We start from the raw sequence: 25,634 nt of genomic DNA, 5'->3' as shown, positions 1-25,634 counted from the left end.
GAACAGCCTGGGCAACATGGCAAAACCCCGTCTCTACAAAAAATACAAAAATTAGCTGGGCATGGGGGCGCATTCCTGTGGTCTCAGCTATTCAGGAGGCTGAGGTGGGAGGATCACTCAAGCCCAGGAGGTCGAGGCTGCAGTGAGTTGAGATCGTACCACTGCACTCCAGCCTGGGTGACAGAGTAAGACCCTGTCTCAAAAAAAAAAAAAAAAAAATTCAACTAAATAAAGGTGGGCCACAGGAACTTTTCCCCACAAAAATAAGGTATTAAGACTATATTCCAGAGCCAGGTGCAGTGGCTCACCCTGTAATCCCAGCACTTTGGGAGGCCAAGGCGGGCAGATCACCTGAGGTCAGGAGTTTGAGACCAGCCTAGCCAACATCGTGAAACCCCATCTCTACTAAAAGTACAAAAATTAGCCAGGCGTGGTGGTGGGCACCTGTAATCCCAGCTACTAGGGAGGCTGAGGCAGGAGAATCGCTTGAACCTGGGAGGCAGAGGTTTCAGTGAGCCGAGATCGCACCATTGCACTCCAACCTGGGTGACGAGCGAAACTCCATCTCAACAACAACAACAACAACAACAACAAAAACATTCCAGGGCCAGGTGCGTTGGCTCACGCCTGTAATCCCAGCACTTTGGGAGGCCAGGGCAAAAGGATCGCTTGACCCCAGGAATTCGAGGCCAATCTGGGCAACATAGACCCTGTCTCTATGAAAAATAAAAAAAATTAGCTGGACATGTTGGTGTGTGCCTGTGGTCCCAGCTTCTCAGGAGGCTGAGGCTGGAGGATTGCTTGAGCCTGGGTGACTGAGGTTGCAGTGAGCCATGATCACGCCACTGCACTCCAGCCTGGATGACAGAGCAAGGCCCTGTCTCAAAAAAAAAAAAAAAAAAAAAAATTCCAAATATGCTCGTCTCAAATACTGCACAGTCAGAAAGTTTTCTGGGGGTACCTCTTTTGAGAGTTTTTTTGGGGGGGTTTTTTTGTTTTTTTTTTTGAGACAAAGTCTTGCTCTGTCTCCCAGGCTGGAGTGCAGTAGCATGATTATGGCTCACTGCTACCTCAACCTCCCAGGCTCAAGCGATCCTCCCACCTCAGCCTCCCAAGTTGCTAAAACTACAGGTATGTGTCACCGTGCCTGGCTAAGTTTTGTATATTTTATAGAGAAGTTTCACCATGTTGGCCAGGCTGGTCTCAAACTCCTGGTCTCAAGCAGTCCTCCTGCCTTGGCCTCCCAAAGTACTAGGATTACAGGCGTGAGCCACGGCACCCAGCCTGATGGGTATTGAAATTAGCTTCCTGTCTCTTGCCTGAGGAGCAAGAGCTTGTGTTCAAAATCGTCGCACCATTTACTGTGTTAACGTGGAAAGTTAACCTCTTTCTCTGAGACTGTTACCCCATCCTTAAAACATGGTAAATCCTTCTGCCCTGTGGAGGTACGGGATTATGGCAGATATACAGCAGTGCTTGGCACACAGGGACACACAGTACTCATGAGCATCCTTCCTCCATGAGGATGCCCACTGGTGTGACTGGCCCACTCCTGCCTCCCCTGGCCCCAAGGCACCAGGGTTTTATGCAGAGGAGGGATATGGTAGATCATGCTGGTGTCCACCTGGAGGTGGTACTGGAGACAAATTGGAGCAAAAGAACCCAGGTAGGAGGCTGCAAAGAGGGCAGTTTTGAGAAATATTTAGGAGAGAACTGGAGGTACAAGATGAATAACTGAATGTGAGGGAAATACGAGAAGCAAGAGACAAGGCAAATGCAGACTTTGGTTGGGGGTGATGGGATGGATAATAGTACCACAAAATAACACAGAACAGAAGGGGGCAGGCAGTGGCTAAAAGTCACTGGAATTGGGAGGTTTGCCAAAGGAAAAGGGTTCTTCTGTGGTCCAGTAAATTAGGAAAACTGTCTTATGGATGTTCACAGTGATCGCCACCACCACCAGCTAATTAAACGCTCATAATCCTGTGTTAAAATGTGTTGCTTAACCCTGCACTTTCCAAACTTACGTTACTACAGACTGTGTCACTCAGTAGAATCTTACAGGACTATTACTCTATAGAATGCTCTTAGGGAAGAGGTAGCATAGAGGGGAAAATATGGGTTTTAGATTAAGCATAAAGTCCTGGTTCTATATAAGTAAAGCCAGAGTAGGCTCATTTTCCTCTAGACTAGTGGTTCTCAACTGGGAATGATTTTGCTCCCAGGGAGACACTTGGCAATGTCTGGAGATATTTTTGGTAGTCACAACTGGGCTTGGGGTGCTACTGGCATCTACTGGGTAGAGCCAGGGATGCTGCCAAACATCCTACAATGCAGACAGCTCCCCCCACCCCTGCCCAACAAAGAATTATCAGGTCCAAAATGTCAGTAGTGCCACTGTTGAGAAATTCTACTCAAGAAGAGTGGAACTCCGAACAATGACTAAGAAACAGATCAAACAGGCACATTTTGACTCTGCTTCCCTTCTGCCTGGCTCTTGAGGATCCAGGAGAGAAAGGATAAAACCCCATCAGAAGAGGGGGGGTTTAGGGGTTACAACTTCTCATCACTCTGGGAGCCTTCCATGCTGACAGAGGTGGTAGGAGTCCTGTCTCCGCTCAAAGCAGGAATAGCTCTGCTGCTAGTTAGCATATCTCAGTAGGAACTGCCTCACGCTTACGTCAGCTGACATATTCTGTCACCACAGGCTGCTCTGGAATGATGGCTGGGAGACCTTCCTAATGCCAGTTGAGTGGGGATCTTGATACTCAGCAGGAGGGTCAGACAAGCAGGGACGGGGGCTCCCCATGCAGATACAAACCCCAATCACATTTCCTACACAGCCAGTTTTATGCTAATGTCTACCGGCTTCCTTACTCTAGCGGATAGTCTGCTATTTACTTTGGTGGGGCATAGGCTTCAGTAAAGAGGCCAAGGGGACTGAGGTCACAGTCTTGAAGAGCACTGATATTTAAGGAACAATAAAAAAACATCCAGAGGAAGAGGCGCCCAGACAGGCACCTGAGAAAACGGAAAAACGAGTCACTGGGAGTCAGGGAGCCAGGAAGTCCGACGAGTTCGAGAGAACTGGCCTTCTGCAGATATGTCGTTGTCCAACACGAAACCGTCTTTCATTCCAGGACAACTGAGGCTAACAACAGCTCCCAAAACCTGGTCCCTGACGCGGGTCAGCGGAACAGAGAGAAGCCAAGCTTAGGAAACTGCCGCCTCCGCCGCCGGAAATGAATAACCTGAGCCTCCTAGCCAGGCTGCTTAAGCTCCGCCCCCAACGAGCGAGCATGCGCAGCTCCCGGCTACGGCCCCTCCCCGCGCAGGCCCACCCGCGTTACGGAGCATGCGCAGTCCTCCAGCCGCCCCCCTCCCTTTCCAGAGCCCCCGGTTCCTTAGAAACCAGGCGGCGCGTTCCCGGTGGCGGCGCCCTGGACTCCGGGGCCCGCGCATCCCCGCCAGCCTTCCTTAAGGCGGATGGGTGGCCGCCGAGACCCCGCCGGACCCATGGTCTCCAGTGCAGCGCGGAGTGGGCGATGCCAGCGTGCCAGGTGAGAGGCGGCCACCGGCGGCGGGTGAGGGCGAAAGAGGGCATGGCGCGGCCGGGAGCGGGCGCCCACAGGGCCTCCTCCGCGGCCCGGCGCCGGAGGTTGGAGGCGTGGACCCGCAGAGCCGGGGCTGGAGGGGGCTCGTTCCAGCTGCCTGCAGGCGCGTGGAGTGGAGGGTCGCCTTGGGGTTCGCCCTTTCCACCGCAGAAATAAGACCCGCAGGCTTGATGGTAGAATTATAGGATTTGGGATCATGGAAGAACCTGAGAGATAACCCATCCTTTTACCAGATGCGAAAACCTAGTCTCCCCCGCCCTGTGCCAAGCGGACCTCCTGACTGTGTGAGGATGGACGCTTTGTGGATGAGGATATGTGAGGTGTAGAAGCTTCAGACAAAGGGCTCGTGGGGTAGCTGGTTCGTCCCCTTTCAGAATGAGATGGGACTTTTGGGGATAAATCTTTAAGAAACGGGTGTTCAGTTGACAGGTGGAAGAAGGGACACCCCAGAAGGTGCGAGTGGCTCTGCCAGCCCCTATGTGCCCTATGGCCACGTCTCAATGGCCCTGGCCTACCTTTGTATTTGTAGCTCTGGAAGGAAGCAGATGGACTTGAGACAAAAGGTGAAGTGAGGTATTCCCATCAAGGCCCTATCACACTTAAAAGGTGAGGGAGGAAGAGTGGACAGGGACATGAGGGCTTGGGAATGGTTGTGTGAAGAGTTTACCCTCCAGACTACAGCACGATCTAAAGAACAAGGCAGGATAGAAGAGTTGAAAGCTGCATTGGATAGGCATCAGGGAAGCTTATTTAACTGTCTTATTTATGTTCATTGTTCCTATAATGTTATCCTGAGGGCAAGAAAGTGGATGCCCTTTTAAATGTCCAGAAAGAACTAGGGCAGGGCACCACCTTTGTGATCTATGGGGCCCAAAAGCCTCTAAAGGAATAGCCCTTAGTGTGTGGCCCTTAAGTTGAAGGGAACAGCATTTAATTTAGAAAAGGAAGACGCTTAAATTTAGTGTGATATGGAGCAATATAGAGAAGATGGTTGTTTTTGAGTCGGGGAAGCTAGATTCATTCTTGATAAGGAAACTTATTTCCTTCTGGAAAGCTACACTAGAGAACAAAAGAGTTTTAAGGCCATCCATTTTACAGAAAACGTGAAAAAATTAACTGCTTTGGGATTGGGAGTTTAGAGAACCTGCCTGGACCAAGAGAGGAAAATTTTCAACAGACGCTTCTGTTGGTCGAATCCTTATTTCACAGATAAAGATTCTGTTGTGAGAGGTTTTCTCTTACCACCTGCTTTTCCCACTTTGCTATGGAATAATCATTGGTTTGGGTCTAATTCTCTATCTATCTATCTGTCTATCGAGACGGAGTCTTACTCTGTCACCCAGACTGGAGTGCAGTGGTGCAATCTCAGCTCACTGCAACCTCCGCCTCCCAGGTTCAAGCGATTCTCTGGCCTCAGCCTCCTGAGTAGCTGGGACTACAGGCATGTACCACCACGTCCAGCTAATTTTTGTATGTTTAGTAGAGAAGAGGTTTCACCATGTTGGCCAGGCTGGTCTCGAACTCCTGACCTCAGATGATCTGCCTGCCTCGGCCTCCCAAAGTGCTGAGATTACAGGTGTGAGCCACCACGCCCAGCCCTCATTATTATTTTTATTTGCTAGGGCAATTGCTATCTGATTTCTATAGTAATACTAGAACACATTGGTGGTAGAACTAGCAATTTTTAAAAAAGCCTCCTCTGACCCAAAACTTAAAAATTAGAAGTATGTGATTTTTAAAAGATGGTCCCTGATTCTAATCATCAAAGTCAGTTTGTCCCTAGCTTGATAAAAACTAATTTTCTATTTACATTTGGCTTTGCAGCAGGTTTTCCCCCTTGCCCTTATAAGAAGATACATTGGAAGTATAATAATGTTAACAGGTGAAATCAGTTTAAAGAAGAAAGCTTTGGGCCGGGCACAGTGGCTCATGCCTGTAATCCTAGCACTTTGAGAGGCCAAGGTGGGTGGATTATCTGAGGTCAGGAGTTTGAGAACAGCCTCACCAACATAATGAAACCCCGTCTCTACTAAAAATACAAAATTATCGGGGCATGGTGTTGCACGCCTGTAATCCCAGCAACTTGGGAGGCTGAGGCAGGAGAATTGCTTGAATCTGGGAGGCAGAATTTGCAGTGAGCCGAGATCACGCCATTGCACTCCAGCCTGGACGACAAGAGCTAAATTCTGTTTCAAAAAAAAAAAAAAAAAAGAAGAAGAAGAAGAAAAGTTTGTCTTAGCTTCATAATTCAGCGTCATACCATAACTATGTGTATTGTGACTGTGCTTTTTACCGACTTTTCTTGCACCTGTGGGGTTATTTTGTATAAATACCTCAGGAGATACAATGGGTCATTATCAAAAGCAAATGTAACCTCTGGGGAAAATCAGTACTGTTAACCAAATTCTGTCAGAAAGGCTTCATGAAAATCACTGTGTTCTGTGCAGAAACCTTCATTACTTTCAGGTTGACCCAGAGGAAGGTAAGACAAGTAGGCCAAAATCAAGTCAAGGTAAAATGGAAGGGAGCAGTTGCCACCTGTGGAACTGGATGGAGTGTGGGAGGGTGTTTTGAACGTGGGCACAAATACTTTGAATGAGCTTTTGGAGAGGGTACTGCTTAAATACGGCTGTGGTGTGCCCTGTGGATTTGTGTGCGTTTTCTGAACTCCAATCAGAAAAACACTTGTTTTCAGAGAAGGGTAGACTTACAGAGGACTCTCAAAAGTCCTGGTTGCTATGACAGTGAAACCTTTGACAAATAATTACTTAACTTCTATGCCATTTTCTGGAGCAGCTGAGGGCAGTTATCATATCTGGCCTGTAATAAAGTAATCAACAGTGTTTGACAGGCCAACCATGAGGAAACCCTACCAGATAAACCAGCAATGCTAACAGAAGCTACTTTCACTGAACTGATTTTCTAGTTTTCCCATAAGAGGAGGAATGGAATGGGGTTGCAATGTCATCTGATGTTAGAAGTTGAAATGCAGAGGTCGGTGTTCAGAAAACACAGGATCAGAGAGACCACTAACTTAGAAATAGGAAAAGTGCCTTTCTGATGCCTGAAAAGTCACTCATACATACTTATTTTTAAATGTTTATTCATTTTTGAGACAGGGTCTTGCTCTGTCACCAAGCCTGGAGTACAGTGGCGTGATCACAGCTCGCTGCAGCCTCTAACTTCTGGGCTCAAGTGATCCTCCCACCTCAGCCTCCTGAGTAGCTGGGACCACAGGTGCATGCCACCACAGACAGCTAATAAAACAAGTTTTTTTTGTTTTTTTTTTTTTTTGTAGAGATGGGGGTCTCTATAACAGGGGGTCCAATTCTAGAACAAATCCACAATTGGAATTAGAGTACATCTAGGAAAGAATGGAATAGGAGATTTTGCTGTTTTTGAGAACTTATAGACAGTATAGTAATGGAACATTATCTTTCTTACATTCAAAAGTAGTAGATTTATATTAGCAAATTTAAAAGCAAACTGAAATTTGGAGTCTAAAAGTCCTTATTACTTGAAAATTTAAATGGCAGGTGTTTTAAAAAGTGAGAATGAAAGATACTTGAAAAGCTTGGGTTCATGAAGGTTAGAATGATAAGAGATACTGAGAAAAACATGAAAGCAGGAAGAATTCCCTATACTCTAACACCTCCTTATAAATTAGACATTGGGTTGGGAATGAGCTCACTAAAGTACCTTGTCTTCAAAGACCAAAAAAAAAAAAAATTTCTCTCATGGTGATGTGAATAAACACTTAGAAAATATGGATTAGAGCCAGGTGTGGTGGCTCACGCCTGTAATCCCAGCACTTTGGGAGGCTGAGGCAGGTGGATCGCATGAGGTCAGGAGTTAGAGACCAGCCTGGCCAACATAGTGAAAACCCGTCTGTACTAAAAATACAAAAAACTAGCTGGGTGTGATGGCGGGTCCCTGTAATCCCAGCTACTAGGGAGGCTGAGGCAGGAGAATTGCTAGAACTTGGGAGGCAGAGGTTGCAGTAAGCCAAGATCATGCCATTGCACTCTAGCCTGGGCAACAAGAGTGAAAGTACGTCTCAAAAAAAAAAAAAAAAAGAAAAGAAAAGAAAATATGGATTAAACATTAAGAAGGAAGAGTCGAATATTTCCACGTTACTTACTATGCTTGAACCCTATCCTTAAGCACTTGTTTGCTAGCTCCTGCTCTTAGAAAGGAGTTGCAAGTAGTGTTTTTGTCCAAGGTACTGTTATTTCTCAAGGTAGCCAGTGATAAAATGTATATACTCTTTGGGACCCTGGATAGTCCTGAAATTCATGGGAACATAGCTCACTCTCTCTGCCACCTCTCTAAGTCATTCCCAAGAGCTTCTGTAAAGATTTCTATCAGTCCTCTGTAATCAAGGATTTGGAATGAAGACTGTGAAAAATGGGAACTGAGTACTTAGTGTGGTCTTCCTTTCTGGCCTGGGATAACTGTGCTACTCTCAAGTTGTCAGCTCTCGATTTCTCTTGAGAATAGATAACCCCAAAATAGAACCCAAAACACTTCTACTTGGCTTTGAGATTTTACTGTATCACTTTATAACCTCAAAATCTTTATTATTTACTTTCATAATTGTATTTTACTTAGGATGATAACCTTAGGCAAATCGTGTAATTTCTGAATCGTAATTTTTTTTTTTTGATACAGTGTTTCTATCTCCCAGGCTGGAGTGTAGTGGCACAATCCTGGCTCACTGCAATGTCCACTTCCCGGGTTCAAGCGATTCTTGTGCCTCAGCCTCCCGAGTAGCTGGGATTACAGGTGTGCGCCTTCATGCCTGGCTAATTTTTGTATTTTTAGTAGAGATGGGGTTTCGTCATGTTGGCCAGGCTGGTCTTGAGCTCCTGGCCTCAGTGATCGGCTTACCTCAGCCTCCCAAAGTGCTGGGATTACAGTTTGGAGTGACCCTGCCTGGCCTCTGGACCGTAATTTCTTAACCTGTATAACAGGAAGCAAAATGAAAATGTCATAAATGTGTAACAGTAGAGAATGAAAAGCTAGTTCATATGGTCAGTGGCTGTGATATTGTGAAATACATATTTGGTCTTCTGTCTCTGTTTCCTGGCATGCAATTTCAATAGGTTGGTGCAAAAGCAATTGCAGATTTTGCCACAAGGTAATGGCAAAAACTGCAATTGCTTTTGCACCAACCAAATCCCTGGAATCTCCTGAGTGATGGTTTTTTGTATGCTAATGAGTTAACTGGTGGCTGGCAGCTCCTGGGTAGTTTCAGGATGGGGACTGGTCGTAGGAAACATCAAAGCATGATTAGAGGGTTGGGACTTTCAGCCCCACTCCCCAACCTCTGGGGAGGAGAGTGGGACTGAAGGTTAAGTTGATCATCAATGGCCAGTGGTTTAATCAACCATGCCTAGTTAATGAAGCCTCCATAAACACAGGGAGGGCATGAAAGCCCCAAGCCCCTTCCCCCATACCTTGCCCTATGCACCTTCTTCATCTCTATCCTTTGTAATATTCTTTATAATAAACCAGTAAATATAAGTAAGTGTTTCCCAGAGTTCTGTGAGCTGCTCTAGCAAATTAGTTGATCTGAAGGAGGGAGTCATAGGATTTCCAGTCTGTAGCCCATCAGGCAGAGGCACAGTTGAAACAACCTGGGGCTTTTGATGGCATTGGAAGTCGGGGAGGGGAAGTCTGTGGGACTGAGCACTCTACCTGGGGGATCTGATGCGATTCTCCAGGTAGATAACGTCAGAATTGAATTGAAGGACACCAGCAGGTGTTGACTGCAGAATTGCTTGCTTGCTTGGTGTGTGGGGAGAAACTCCCACACATTTGGTCTTCTGTGTTGATTGTTGTGGTGTGAAAGCAGAGGAAAAACAATTTGAATTTGTCTTTCCACTTTCACGATGACATACCTATTATGTAACCCATAAAACTATTTATGATAACATGAAAGATGCTTATGTCTGGCCAGTGTGGCAGCTCACGCCTGTAATCCCAGTACTTTCGGAGGCTGAGGTGGGCGGATCACCTGAGGCCAGGAGTTCAAGAGCAGCCTGACCAGGATGGCAAAACCCTGTCTCTATAAAAAATATAAAAAATTAGCTGGGTGTGCTGGTGCACGCCTGTAGTCCCAGCTACTCAGGAGGCTGAGGCAGGAAAATCACTTGAACCTGGGAGGCAGAGGTTGTAGTGAGCCAAGATTGCCCCACTGTACTCCAGTCTGGGTGATAGCAAGACTCTGTCTCCAAAAAAAAAAGAAAAGAAAAGAAAAATGCGTCAAAAGAGTAAGTAAAATAACTCAGGATACGAAATTGTGCATACAGTATGATCACAAATACACCAAACAAATGTAAAAACATAGCCAAAACAGAACATAAGAAAACACTCATAGTTTTCTTAGTATTTTATTATTATTATTTTTTGGTTCAATTTCTTTGTAAAAACATTGGCCACCATTTAACATGTAGTGGCAGCCAGGCGCGGTGGCTTACACCTGTAATCCCAGCACTTTGGGAGGCTAAGGTAGGCCAGTCACCTGAGGTGAGGAGTTCGAGACCAGCTTGGCCAACATGGTGGAACCCCATCTCTACTAAAAATACAAAAATTGGCCGGGCGTGGTGGCTCACGCTTGTAATCCCAACACTTTGGGAGGCCGAGGCGGGCAGATCACGAGGTCAGGAGATCGAGACCACGGTGAAACTCTGTCTCTACTAAAAATACAAAAAATTAGCCGGGCATGGTGGCGGGCGCCTGTAGTCCCAGCTACTTGGAGAGGCTGAGGCAGGAGAATGGCGTGAACTTGGGAGGCGGAGCTTGTGGTGAGCCGAGATCACGCCACTGCACTCCAGCCTGGGCGACAGAGACTCTGTCTCAAAAAAAAAAAAAAAAAAAAAAAACAACAAAAATTAGCTGGGTGTTGTGGCGCCTGCCTGAAGTCCCAGCTACTTGGGAGGCTGAGGCAGGAGAATTGCTTTAACCCAGGAGGCAGAGGCTGCAGTGAGCCAAGATCACGCCACTGCACTCCAGCCTGGGCAACAGAGCAATACTCTGTCTCAAAAAATAAATAATAAATAAATAAATATTAGCCGGGGGTGGTGGTGTGCGCCTGTAATCCCAGCTACTCGGGAGGCTGAAGCAGGAGAATGGCTTGAACCCAGGAAGCAGAGGTTGCAGTGAACTGAGATTACTCCACTGCACTCCAGCCTGGGCGACACAGCAAGACTCCTAAAAAAAACAAACATACAGTGGCAACAAAATGCATCCAGTTTACATGCATCAACAAGTTAAATCACAATACATGAACAACACAAATTTCAAACAAACAGTACTGAGATAACTCGTGTTGCATTTACTACAGTACTTGTACTCCTAATAGAGATGGGTCTATATTTTAAAAAGTAAACCCTCTTAAAGTTTTTTGCTGGTATAAATGAGGATATAAACTCATTTTCTGAGAGACTTCACCCCCTCTCACTCTATGAAAATTGGTGTGTGAGTGGGGAGAATGATGGCGGGGACTACTAGGTGGCACTGATGTTTTCTTTCCCAGGTGTCAGTGAACCAAACGGTAATGAGGTTACCTGGTTAACGAGTGTGTGTGTTTGTGTGTGAGGTGTGTGTGTGTAATTGAAAGGTGACTATACATGACTGGGCACAGTGGCTCACACCTGTAATCCCAGCACTTTGGGAGGCTGAGGCGGGTGGATCACTTGAGGTCAGGAGTTCGAGATGAGCCTGGGCAACATGGTGAAACCCTGTCTCTACTAAAAATACAAAAATTAGCTGGGTGTGGTGGTGCGTGCCTGTAATCGCAGCTTCTCGGGAGGCTGAGGCAGGAGAATTGCTTGAACCCAGGAGGTGGAGGTTGTGGTGAGCCGAGATCATGCCACTGCACTCCAACCTGGGTGACAGAGTGAGACTCCATCTCAAAAAAAAAAAAAAAAAGTGACTATACAGATCTTAAATGTTGCTTTCTAAGACTGCTGTTTCTTGTTGACAGGTAGTTTTGACCATTAGGGTTTCTTTGGTGGTGGTTGATGGACAGCAAGTATATTATAGGAAGTTCCGTGTGGCAAGTGGTTTCTATGGCAGGGTAGCTCCTGCTAGGAAATAATTCTGCCTCAGAGGCCCTTCTGGGGGTGACTCTGGGAGCATGTGAGATTGTGTAATTGTCCTGCCAGGCATCCTCTGATTGTCAGGGAGAAGGGGGATGGAAGAGAGGTCAGTCATACTTCCAGTTGCTTTTCGGCCTTTTGTATTCATGTTCCTAAACTCACATTCAGAAGCTCAGGGGATACAGCTTGTATTTTGGAGCAATGGGGAAGATGATTTAACATAGTATTTCTTATGTGATGTTATTTTCAAAATAAATCACTGTTAGTCAATGACTGTTTTAGTTCTTTTAGCCCTGGGCTTGCTCCTTTTCATGGTGGGTTTTTTTGTTTTTGTTTTTTTGCTTTTTTTTTTTTTCCTTTGAGACGGAGTTTCACTCTTGTTGCCCAGGCTGGAGTGCAGTGGTGCAATCTCGGCTCACTGCAATCTCCGCCTCCCGGGTTCAAGCGATTCTCCTGTCCCACCCTCCCGAGTAGCTGGGATTACAGGCGCATGCCACCATGCCCGGCTAATTTTTGTATTTTTAGTAGAGACAGGGTTTTATCATATTGGTTAGGCTGGTCTTGAACTCCTGACCTCAGGTGATCTGCCCACCTCGGCCTCCCAAAGTCCTGGGATTACAAGCATGAGCCACTGCGCCTGGCCTCATGGTGGTTTTTTTGAGACAGTCTCGTTCTGTTGCCCAGGCTGGAGTGCAGTGTTGGGATCTCAGCCTACTGCAGCCTCCACGTCCCGGGTTCAAGCGATTCTCATGCCTCAGCCACTGAGATTCGATTATTTTACATCTCCCATTTAGCAGCTAGCTGGAAGATTGTTAACTCACACCTCAACATGGTCATGGCCAGCTGGTAAGCAGTTTTCTGTGTATAAGTAGGTAGTGCTTGTGAAGGGCACTGGACCTTTCCTGTCACAGGGGAACTACTTAACCTTCCCAGTGACCAGAAACTATGTAACACGGAGTTAGAGAACACCCATCAGGGTCCCTGTGCTCTTGAGTACCCTGAAATCCAGAAGGAAGGCAGATGGGTGACCCAAAGTGTCTTTTGCTACCATTGAAATAGCAAGCACTTTTCTCAGGAACAGAGCACTCCTATCTATATAGAAAGTAGAAAACACAAGAAAACTTCAATTAGGTTTGCACATTGAAAAATGTTTAGCATGATTAAATACCCTCTTCTTGGGACCACAGGTAACACACCTCTCTAGAGTTGGCTATTTCATGTGCATCACAGACAAGTGTGCTTTATCTCAGTGATTCAAAGGCAAAGGCAGAGTCTTGGTTTACATGCCTGCCTCAGGGAAAGGTCTTGGAACACTCACTATGTTCTTCAGTCACATCAGTCCTTGGTATTTGGGTAGCAAGAAATGGAAACTGTAAGCTCCAGGGACCTGGCCTGTTTGGATCACACTTGTGTGTCCCAACTGCTGGCATAATGCTTGATTCAGGTGGCATTTAAAAATTTTAGGGAATGACTGGGCACAGTGGCTCATGCCTGTTATCCCAGCACTTTGGGAGGCCAGGGCAGGCTGATCACTTGAGGTCAGATGTTCGAGACCATCCTGGCCAACATGGTGAAACCCCGTCTCTACTAAAACTACAAAAATTAGCCAAGTATGGTGGTGTGCACCTGTAATCCCAGCTATTCGGGAGGCAGAGGCATGAGAATTGCTTGAACCCTGGAGGTGGAGATTGCAGTAAGCTGAGATGGCGCCACTGCACTCCAGCCTGGGCGACAGAGGGAGACTCCGTTTCAAAAAATAAATAGGCTGGCTGCGGTGGCTCACGCCTATAATCCCAGCACTTTGAGAGGCCGAGGCAGGTGGATTAGTGGAGGTCAGGAGTTCAAGACCAGCCTGGCCAACATGGTGAAACCCTGTCTCTACTAAAAATACAAAATTATCTGGGCGTGGTGGTGTGCACCTGTAATCCCAGCTACTTGGAAGGCTGAGGCAGAAGAATCGCTTGAACCTGGGAGGTGGAGTTTGCAGCGAGCTGAGATTGCGCCATTGCACTCCAGCCTGGGCAAAAAAGAGGGAAACTCCACCTCAAAATATATATATATAAAATAAATAAATAAATACCTAATATAGCCGGTAGATAAGTACTTTGCCTGTGTTAATAACTAGCTGAAGTGGGGCACAGTGGCTCACGCCTGTAATCCCAGCACTTTGGAAGGCCGAGGCGGACGGATCACGAGGTCAGGAGTTCGAAACCAGCCTGACCAACATGGTGAAACCCCATCTCTACCAAAAACACAACAGTTAGCCTGGTGTGGTGGCACATGCCTGCAATCCCAGCTACTCAGGAGGCTGAGGCAGGAGAATCGCTTGAACCTGGGAGGTGGAGGTTGCAGTGAGCCAAGATCGCGCCACTGCACTCCAGCCTGGGCAACAGAGGGAGACTCCGTTTCAAAAAAAAAAAAAAACCTCATAGTGATCCAGATACTTCTATGGGTGTTAAGTTTACTTCTCCTTTATGATCCAATTTATCTGATCCTTTTGTACACTGGGTAGTTATGCTTCATAGGATAGATCATTAGCCTGTCATTAGTGTCCTTCCTGGGACACTGTGTGGAGCAAGTTAGGTTGAGGAGCTGGCATCTCTGGCTGTGGCTTGGTCTGTTCTCTGATAACATGGTAGTTGCCTAGCAGTTTACTGCCATGTCAACTTATAGAGCTGGAGGGATAGCATTTCTTTCCTTTGCCTTTCCTTTATATATTTATTTATTTATTTATTTATTTTGAGACAGAGTCTTACTCTGTCCCCCAGGCTGGAGTGCAGTGGTATGATCTCGGCTCACTGCAACGTCCACATCCCAGGTTCAAGTGATTCTCCTGCCTTGGCCTCCCAAGTAGCTGGGATTACAGGCATGCACCACCATGCTCAGCTAATTATTATTATTATTTTGTATTTTTAGTAAAGACAGGGTTTCTCCATGTTGGCCAGGCTGGTCTCGAACTCCTAGCATCAGGTGATCCACCTGCCTTGGCCTCCCAAAGTTCTGGGATTACAGGCGTGAGCCACCGCATCCGGCCTGTATGCTCATTTTTCATTCATTACTCAGCACCTACTCCATGTCAGGCACTGTGCTCTGTCTGGTGACATAGCAGCATGTGAGACAAGCAAGGTCCTGCCATCATGACAGACACTAAATAGGTGAGCCAGCGAAGCATGCTGAGCCCTTGAAAGCCAAAGCTCAGGCTGCTGTGGGGACTGTGAATAGAATCACTTAACCAGCTGAGGCACGGCTTCTCTGAAGAAATGATGTTTAACTGGAGACCTAACAGATCTCTTGAGAAGGAATTAACCTGGGATAGTCGGAAAAGGTTGTCCCAAGCAAAGCAAACAGCATGGACCACAATCTCTGAGCAGAACTGAAAGGGTCAGGTATGGTAGCTTCTAGCCTGACAAATGCAGTCATAGGAGAAAGATGAAGAAGGGCCCCAGCCACAATGGGGAGATGCTTTGTGAGCCCCATCAAGGAATTTGGGCTTTATCCTATGGGCTTAAGGGTTGGGGGAGAAAATGGTCGGAACCAGGAGAGAGACATCAGGATGTCCAGTTGGTGGAATGGAAGGATGGACTGGCCATGGGGGCAAGGAGGCTTCACTGCAGCCATAGTGGTTCCTTATGAACTGGTCAGGTTTGAGTCACTATCCTTTATTTGGGTCCATTATCACTTGCCTTCCCTTCACATTTGTCTTTTGGCATTTGACTCAATATGACCCTCAGATGCTAGGTCACTGTGGTCCTGCAAGGCTCACTCAACACAATATACTTCTCTGGTAAGAGGGAGGAAACTTGACTGCAAGGGGACTGAGGTGATGGATAGGCCTGGGTCATGCCCTGTGGAGGAGGCGTGATGGTTGGAGAGACAGTTCTATGTGAGAGCAGTGTCTTGGCATATCATGATGTAGTGGAAGACAGAGCAGCAGCTCATCTTCCTAACCCCAAGCATCAGGCAGAGCTATTATGATGCTTATTTTCTTTCCTGAACCTTCAAACCAGATTCTGCTCCAAACTGCTTAGGCTAGTGACATAAGGAATCTCTTTATTACTTTTTTTTTTTTTTTTTTTTTGAGACGGAGTCTCACTCTGTTGCCCAGGCTGGAGTGCAGTGGCGCCATCTCTGCTCACTGCAAGCTCTGCCTCCCGGATTCACGCCATTCTCCTACCTCAGCCTCCCGAGTAGCTGGGACTATATGCGCCCACCACCATACCCGGCTAATTTTTTGTATTTTTGGTAGAGATGGGGTTTCACCGTGTTAGCCAGGACGGTCTCAATCTCCTGACTTCGTGATCCACCTGCCTCGGCCTCCCAAAGTGCTGGGATTACAGGCGTGAGCCACCACACCTGGCCTCTTTATTACATTTTTAAGCATATTGCAAGAGCCTACTGATGGTTTTGGTGAGCTCAGTATATATGGTTTTGTATAGTATGGTTTTGATGAGCTCAGTATATATGTCTTAGTTTATTGACTGACTGTGCAGGAACTAGGTCTGAAATCTTTCATTCTTTCAGCAAATATTTAGCACCAACTACATGTCAGACCTTGTTTTAGGCACTGGGGATATAGCAGTGAACAAAACAGACAAAAAATTTGTTGTCTTCAAGGAGGATACATTCTAGCAGGGGTGGTGGGGAGAGACAAACAATGGAAAAATACAGCTGTTTCTGAAAAGCCAACATGGAAGTAGAGACCTGAAGGAAACGTGAGAGAGAGAGAAAAAGCCAAGTGGATGTCTGCACAGTAGAGGACAGTGTAAGTGCAAAGGCCCTGAGGCAGGATGTACCTGACATGTTTGGGGTGCAGACACCAGAAAGCTACCGTTAATAGAGCAGAGTGAGTAAAGGAAGAGCGAGTAGGATATAAGATCAGAAAGGTAGGCTGGGTGCAGTGTCTCCGGCCTGTAATCCCAGCACTTTAGGAGTCCAAGGTGGGCGGATCACGAGGTCAGGAGATCAAGACCATCCTGGCTAACATGGTGAAACCCCGTCTCTACTAAAAATACAAAAAATTAGCTGGGAGTGGTGGCATGTGCCTATAGTCCCAGCTACTTGGGAGACTGAGGCAGGATAATCACTTGAAGCCAGGAGACAGAGGTTGCAGTGAGCCGAGATTGCGCCACTGCACTCCAGCCTGGGAGGGAGAGTGAGACTCTGTCTCAAAAAAAAAAAAAAAAAAAAAAAAAAATCAGGTAAAAGGAGTGTGGGATTGCAGACATGTATCATGTAGGGCCTTGTAGATCAGTGAAAGAACTTTGACTTTTACTCCAAGAGAGAAGGGAAGCCTTTGGAGGGTTTGGACAGAGGAGTGGCTTGATCTGACTACATTTTAATCGAGTTCCTCTCAGTGGTATGTTGAGAGTAGATGGGAGGCAGGGGGCCAGGTAGGGTAGAAGCTGGGAGACCAGTTAGGCTGTTGCAATAATGCAGGAGAGAGGTAAGCGTAGACTGAACAAAGACGGTATTAGTAGCATTTGTGGGAGGTGCTTGGATGCAGGGTATATTTTGAAGGTAGAGAGTCAGCAAGACTTGTTAATGGATCAGATGTGAAATGTGAGAGAAGAAGAAGAATCAAGGATAACTCCAAGGTTTTAACTTGAGCATTTGAAAAGTTTGTGTTACCAGTTTCTGAGATAGAGGCATTGTAGGAAGAGTATGTTTGGTGGGGAGAAACATCAGGAGTTTAGTTCTGGACGTTTTAAGTTTGAGATGCCTATTAAACATCCAAGTAGAGATGTTAATAGGTGGTTGTTTGCACCCGTCTGGAGCTTAAAGAGGACCTGGCTGATAACTTTGGGAGTCATCAGGGAATAGATAATATTTAAAAGCCATGACACTGAATGGAACCACCAAGGGAGTGACTATAGATAGAAAAGAGAAATGGACTGGGGACTGAGCCATGGTTACTACAGTCACCATCAGGAGAAATGAGCAGAAGGAACCGAGAAGTGGTCAGAGAGGTAAGAGGAAAATCAGAAGAAATTTGTGTTGTGTAAGTCAGGTGAAGAGTATTTCAAGGAGGTTGGAATCTGCCATGTCAGATGCTGCTGATAGGTCAAAGTGGGATGAAGGTGAGAATTGACCACTGGATTTAATTGTATTTGACAAAGATGAGATAGCTGAAGCTTGGTTATTTGTAGTATGATTTACAACCAATAATCTAGGGTTTTCAGCCACGATGCCTGAACGCAGAGCATCATGAGAGAGTTGCATAATTGCAGTTTGAAGTTCTGAACATTTTACTTTTCCTTCCTACCTCTTTTGGACTCTTCATTCTGAAGAAATGCTTTTGGGTCTGGTTACTGCTCTGGGGAGAGGGAGTGTCTGTTAATCACAAATTGGGTTTTTAATGACGTTGGGCTGCTGTGCCTTTTACTGCACTACCAGTGTCAGTGTTTGGGTTTTTTTCATGGTGATCAAGACTTTATTCAGGACCATGGCGACAGGTATAGGTACCTCTGCAATGAGTCTTGCAGTCAGGGAAAGAGACTGAGCCCAACTCTGAATATAGCACAGCAAGTGGGGATTGATAGTCAAGGAGCAGGGTAGGGGTCAGTGGATAGAAAATGACTCACAATGTCAGTGTTTTTATCGTAATTGAGCCTCAGAGTGTGAAACGTTTCTTACGTGGAACTCAAATTGCATTATAAATCTGTCATTGAACACTTTTAAAAATAAGGCTAACTGGCTGGGCACGGTGGCTCACACCTGTAATCCCAGCACTTTGGGAGGCCGAGACAGGTGGATCACAAGGTCAGGAGATCAAGACCATCCCAGCTAACATGGTGAAACCCTGTCTCTACTAAAAAACAAAAAATTAGCCGGGCGTGGTAGCGGGCACCTGTAGTCCAGCTACTCGGGAGGTCGGAAGGCTGAGGCAGGAGAATGGCATAAACCCGGGAGGCGGAGCTTGCAGTGAGCCGAGATCACACCACTGCACTTCAGCCTGGGCGACAGAGTGAGACTCCGTCTCAAAAAAAAAAAAAAACAAAAAAAACAAAGGCTAACTTTGGGAGGCCAAGGCGGGCAGATCACTTGAGGTGAGGAGTTTGAGACCAGCCCGGCCAACATGGTGAAACCTGGTTTCTACTAAAAATACAGGGCTGGTGTGCTGGCTCATGCCTATAATCCCAGCACTTGGGGAGGCCAAGGCAGGAAGATCATTTAAACCCAGGAGTTCGAGGTTACAGTAAGCTATGATCGCCCCACTGCACTCCAGCCTGAGCAAGAGAGCAAGACCCTGTCTCTAAAAAAATAATAAATAAAAATACAAAAAAAATCAGCTGGGCGTCGTGGCACACACCTGTATCCCAGGTACTCGGGAGGCTGAGGCAGGAGAATCACTTGCACCCAGGAAACAAGAGGTTGTGGTGAGCCAAGATTGCACCACTGCACTCCAGCCTGGGTGACAGAGTGACACTCTGTCCCCAAAAAATAAAAAATAAATAAACATAAGGCTAATTTGGCTGGGCACGGTGGCTCATGCCTGTAATCCCAACACTTTGGGAGGCTGAGACGGGCGGATCACTTGAGGACGAGAGTTGAATACCAGCCTCAAGACCAGCCTGGGCAATATGGGAAACCCCGTCTCTACCAAAAATACAAAAAAAATAGCTGGGTGTGGTGGCATGTGCCTGTGGTCCTAGCTACTCAGGGGGCTGAGGTGGGAGGAATGTTTGAACCCAGGTGGCAGAGGTGGCAGTGAGCTGAGATCATGCCACTGCATTCCAGCCTGGTGATAGAGTGAGACCCCATTATAATAATAATAAGGCTAATTTATATCCTGCTGAGTCTCTCTTAGCACCATTCTTTTCCTTTATAGCATTTAATCTCAAATCGTAATTACATATTTATGTGATTATTTGATTATCTTATCTCTCCTCCTAGACTGTACACTCTATGCCAGCAGAAACTATATCTGTTTGGTTTACTGAAGCATCCTGCACTTTGCTGAGGCCTGGCTCATAGTCTGTGCTTAATAAGTATTTATTAATCAACCTACATAAATTACAGGTGTCATTTTATACACAAGCACCTAAAACACCTAATCAGCTTAGCTAATGTCCCAGTCTTTTTTTTTTTTTTTTTTTTTTTGAGATAGGCTCTGTTGCCCAGGCTGGAGTACAGTGGTGCAATCACAGCCCACTGCAGCCTTGACCTACTGGGCTCTAGAGATCCTCCCACCCCAGTCTCCTCTCCTGAGTAGCTGGGACTACAGGTTTGTGCCACCATGCCTAGCTAATTTTTGTATTTTTTGTAGAGAAGGAGTTTTGCCATGTTGCCCAGGCTGGTCTCAAACTCCTGGGCTCAAGTGATCCGCTTGCCTCGGCCTCCCAAAGTCCTGGGATTACAGGTGTGAGCCACTGCTCTCAGCCCTACAGTTTGTTTTAAGTTAGATTGAGGATCTGTCTCACTTCATAACTAGGGCCGTGACCCTCACCTCTGGCCCCAGTGCTTTATATTAGGATGAAATTACTGAAAAGAATTCACAGAAAAATCAGATTATCAAATGAGTCTTATTTGCATGTCAAATAAAGGGAATTCTACAGTATGGGTCTTGACACTGGCCTTTTGGAATGTGCCTGAGGGGACAGAGTCTGTGGAGGTGCCTCTCAGGATGCAGTGCTCTGGAAGGTGTGGGGCTGGGTCTGAGGCTAGTCTCATGGTGAGTGGCTTTTGAGGCACAGTGGAGGCTGACACTAAGTGAGGGCTTGCCACTCTTTCAGTGCCAAGTCTTATTGCCCAACCTGTATAGCTACAGCTACAAACTGATACATACCAATGCTTTATGAATAGCCATCATTAAATTTGCTTGCCAGAAATGATACCGGAGAACCCCTTTTGAACCCTCCCTCCCTCAGTATGAGTTGTTCATGAGTGGTGAGGACTTCCTAACATCTGGAGCTCAGCCACTCACCCAGTGTGACACTGCCCAGGGAAAAGTGCCATCTTCAGATACACTCAGCAAGTGCTGGGATTCACCAGCCTACTGGGCCTTAGCTTGAAGTTACTTTCTCAGAAAACTTATTCTCTTGGTCCCAGCCTGTACCGATGATGTCCCCAAAAGTAAGCTTACAGGTTTGTTTGTTTTAAAGGAAAGAGACTTCTAATTCACACATATCCATTTAGTTTGATTACAGACCTGAATTTGCAAGGTGTGAACAGGTTGTTCTATGTCCTTGGGCACAACTACTTAAGGCGATTAAAAATTAAGGTATAATTTACATACAATTAAAAACACAGATCTTAAATATTCAATTTGATGAGTTTTGACAGTTGTACCACCATGTAACCCAAGCACCAAACAAGATACAGAACATTTCCATCACTCTAGAATGTAGCCTTGTGCCCCTTTCTGTTCAATTCCCTCTATCTCAGCCACCACCGCCACTGCCACCTTCTGACTAGTGTCACTATAAATAAGACTGGCCTATTCCTGAATTTCAAAAAAGTGGAATTCTACAGTATGGGTCTTTTGTGTGTGGGCCTGCCATCTTTCACTCTACATAATGTTTTTAAGATTCATACAGGTTAGGCGAGGTGGCTCATTGTAATCCCAGCACTTTAGAAGACCGAGGCAGGAGGATCACTTGAGGCCAGTAGGTTGAGACCAGCCTGGGCAACATAGTGAGACTCCCATCTCTACAAAAAATTAATAAAATTTTTAAAAAGAAAAAAATGCATTAATAGTTAATTCCTTTTTACTGTTTTACTGTATTCCATTGTGTGACGTCATAATTTATGATGTTCTGTGAACATTTGTTTCTAGTGTGGGGCCGTTATGAATAAGGCTGCTGTGAACATTTGTATAATTTTTTTTGTGGACTTATGTTTTTATTTTCTTAGATAAATATCTGTAAGTGGAGTTGCTGTGATTGGGTTGATATATGTTTGACTATAAGAAACTGTCAATTTTCCAAAGTGGTTGTACTGTTTTACACTCCCACCAAGAATGTGTGAGAGTTCCATTTGCCGCATATCCTCTCCAAACTTCAGGATTGTAAGTCTTTTTTTTTTTTTTTTTTGAGATGGAGTTTCACTCTGTGGCCCAGGCTGGAGTGCAATGGCATGATCTCGGCTCCCTGCAACCTCCGCCTCCTGGGTTCAAGCAACTCTCCTGCCTCAGCCTCCTGAGTAGCTGGGATTACAGGCATGCACCACCACACCAGGCTATTTTTGTATTTTCAGTAGAGATGGGGTTTCACCATGTTAGCCAGGATGGTCTTGAACTCCTGACCTCAGGTGATCCACCCGTCTCGGCTTCCCACAGTGCTGGGATTACAGGTGTGAGCCACTGCGCCCGGACATTTTTTTTTTTTTTTTTTTTTTTTGAGATGGAGTCTCGCTCTGTTGCCCAGGCTGGAGTGCAGTGGCGCGATCTCGGCTCACTGCGAGCTCCGCCTCCCGGGTTCATGCCATTCTCCTGCCTCAGCCTCCCGAGTAGCTGGGACTACAGGGGCCCGCCACCGCACCCGGCTAATTTTTTGTATTTTTAGTAGAGATGGGGTTTCACCATGTATTAGCCAAGATAGTCTCAATCTCCTGACCTCATCATCTGCCGGCCTTGGCCTTCCACAGTGCTGGTATTACAGGCATGAGCCACCGTGCCTGGCAACAGTTTTTTTAATTGGGTAGTTCATCTTTTTATTGTTGATTTGTAGGAGTTCTGCTGACAAGTCCTTTGTTACATATATATTCCGCTCATATTTTTTCCCAACCTGTGGCTTGCATTTTCATTTTTTTAATGATGTATTTTAATGAGCAGAAATTATTTTAAATTTTGAAATCCAGTTTTCAATCAGTTAGTGCTTTTTGTGTCCTGTCCAAGAAATCCTTACCCCATGATTTCAAAAAGTACTCTCTGATGTATTTTTCTAGAAGCTTTATGGTTCTGGCTTCTACATTTAGGTCTTTGATCTGTCTTGAATTAATTTTTGCATGTAACAGTGAGAGAGAGGGGTTAAGGTTAATTGTTTGCCATATGGATATCCAATTGCTCCAACATCATTTCTTAAGAAGAATTTTTTTCCCCATTGAATTGATTTAATACTTTGGCTGAAAATCAATTTACTGCATTTGTGTGACTTGCAGGGTAAAGATAGTATTACAAGGCTGTAACTTTGTCTATAGAAATCTCTAATGGCTCTTTTTAAAAGCCCGGCACTGAGAAATAAAAAGCATATTTTGTAATTTAAAAAAGTATGGTCAGGCCAGGCGCAGTGGCTCACGCCTGTAATCCCAGCACTTTGGGAGGCCGAGGCAGGCAGATCTCACAAGGTTAGGAGTTCAAGACCAGCCTGGCCAATGTGGTGAAACCCCATCTCTACAAAAAATACAAAAATTAGCTGGGTGTGGTGGCAGGCATCTGTAATCCCAGCTACTCAGGAGACAGGAGAATTGCTTGAACCCTGGAGGCGGAGGTTGCAGTGAGCTGAGATTGCACCACTGCACTCCAGCCTGGGCGACAGAGCAAGACTCCGTCTCCAAAAAAAAAAAAAAAAAAAAATCACAGGGAAAACTATAACAGGCACTTTTTTTTTTTTTTTTTTAAAGACAGAGTTTCACTCTGTTGCCCAGCCTGGAGTGCAGTGGCGCGATCTCGGCTCATTGCAACCTCCGCCTCCTGGGTTCAAGTGATTCTCGTGCCTCAGCCTGCTGAGTAGCTGGGACTACAGGCGTCTGCCACCGTGCCCAGCTAATTTTTTGTATTTTTAGTAGAGACAGAGTATCACGGTGTTGGCCAGGCTGGTCTTGAACTCCTGACCTCAAGTGATCCACCCGCCTCGGCCTCCCAAAGTGCTGGGATTACAGGTGTGAGCCACTGCACCCAGCCTATTACAGGTACATTTTTTAAAAGCTTGGATGGAACCACCCAGGCTCCATTCATCTATAAATTTCTGAAGAGCTCGCTGCTGCTAACAGGATCGGGGAAACACAATCCCAGAACAAGTAATGACACGAAAAAACCTGTAGGTAGGCTGGGCACAGTGGCTCACGCCTGTGTTCTCAGCACTTTGTGGGGCTGAGATGGGTGGATAACTTGAGGCCAGGAGTTCAAGACCAGCCTGGCCAACTTGGCAAAACCCTGTCTCTACTGAAAATACAAAAATTAGCTAGGCGTGGTGGCACATACCTGTAATCTCAGCTACTTGGGAGGCTGAGGCAGGGGAATTGCTTGAACCTGGGAGGCGAAGGTTGCAGTGAGCTGAGATCATGCCACTGCACTCCAGCCTGTGCAACAAAGTGGGATTCTGTCTAAAAAAAGAAAAGAAAAAAATGGCAGGTGATCAGAAGTATTCTTGAAGATATACTGAGAGGTATTTAGGATGAATAATGGATACCATGGCAGGGAAAACAACTATTCAACTCCTATATTTCTCTTCCGTCAGAGACCCAGCTGGAAAGACCAAGTGCAGGGAAGGTAGAATACCCAGTGCCCAGTGGGTTTGTTACCTCTGATCAATTTGAATTACATCCCACGGGTCTCAGAAAAGTAGCAGCTGACCATGATATACTCCATAAACTACTGTCAATAAGCATTGAGGCATTGTGGAGCAGAGGCAGGTGCCAGATGATAGGAGATACACAATGTCTGTGATGTTTGAGCCTGATGCTGGTGATTCCTCAGAACTATGCAAGAACATCTCATCAAACAAATGATCCCTGAGCACCTAGAAAGAGAACTGGAGAACACTGCAAGGTGTGTGGATTTATAAAGGACATCATCATCTAACATTTATTAAGGCCTAACTCTGTGTCAGGTGCCTATACACATCTGGTTGTTGGCCTTGTGGATATTATGGTCAGTTCTGACTGTGTGTGCACTTGGCAACAATTTGGTTTTTTTAGTATACTTGCTGGGTTATTAGTAACCTTGAGGGGAGTGCCAAATATAAATATCATTTATTTAGGTGTGAGCTGTGGGGGTTTTTTGTAGTCTCTCATCCCCTTGGGCAAAAAGAGAAATTAGAGCTAGTATACTTCTGTGAAATTGTAATTACTGTACTTGAAATCACTAATCCAAAAAATGATGGCAGCCTCAGTTTCCTCATCTGTAAAATGAAGATAATAATAATGGCGCCTGCCTCTGGAAGTTAGAATTGTTAAATCAGATGATGCCTATAAAGCACGGGGCATGTAATGTTTACTCAAAAAGAGATGTTGTTATGCTGATCTCATTTTCAGCTGACACAAAGCTAGTAGGGACAGTGAGTAAATATCCAAAATTATCTCAGCTGGTAAACAGTCACCCAAATTAAACTAAATGAAATTTATTAAAGTGAAAATTTAAAGTACTGAACTCGGGGTCAAAAAACTATAATTTGTACTCCCAAGTTCATAGCAGCATTATGGACATAGTAAAATGTAGAAGCAACCCGAGCATTCACTGACAGATAAATGGATAAGCAAAATGTGATATCTACACACAATGGAATATTATTCAGCCTTTATAAAAGGAAGGAAAATCTGACACATGCTACAACATGGATGAACCTTGAGGACATTACACTGAGTGAAATCAGCCAGACATAGAAGCACAATTACTGTATGATTCCACTTAATGTGAGGTACCTAGGGTAGTCAGATTCAGAGACAGAAAGTAGAATGGTGGTTGCCAGGGGCTGGGCAGATGGGTAATGGGGAGTTATGTTGTCTCTTCCAGGAAGTCTTTCCTGCCTGTACACTGCCTCTAGCCGCTGTAGTTAATGGTGCTCTTCTCTGCACCAGAGGCAAGTTTCTGTTGCTCTGCCTGTCTACCATATGACAGATTTGCTCAAGTGCCTGTCTGATCTGTGGAGTTCTTTGAGGGGACAGGTAACATCTGATTCATCTTTTCAGTGTCAAAATCTGCAAGAAATTGTGTTTTATCCTCAGGTCACCTCCTGGTGGTAATTCCAGACAGAAAGGG

General features: G+C 45.7%; 1 protein-coding gene across 3 annotated transcripts in view; it reads left to right on the top strand.

The window, feature by feature from the left end:
• Positions 1–3,360: 3,360 nt before the first annotated feature.
• Positions 3,361–25,634, top strand: part of GFOD2 (Gfo/Idh/MocA-like oxidoreductase domain containing 2) — a 51,257-nt gene continuing 28,983 nt past the window's right edge. For 2 of the 3 annotated variants that reach the window (XM_002826548.4, XM_024233732.3), the window contains exon 1: positions 3,361–3,560. The gene's annotated coding sequence lies outside the window, so the exon portion shown is untranslated. The remainder of the gene's footprint in view (positions 3,561–25,634) is intronic. The other variant, XM_054535003.2, reaches the window with a different exon arrangement.

The sequence above is a fragment of the Pongo abelii genome, chromosome 18, assembly GCF_028885655.2.
Source record: "Pongo abelii isolate AG06213 chromosome 18, NHGRI_mPonAbe1-v2.0_pri, whole genome shotgun sequence".
In the NCBI taxonomy this organism is placed as follows: Eukaryota; Metazoa; Chordata; class Mammalia; order Primates; family Hominidae; genus Pongo; species Pongo abelii.
This window is presented reverse-complemented; position numbering and strand designations above follow the sequence as displayed.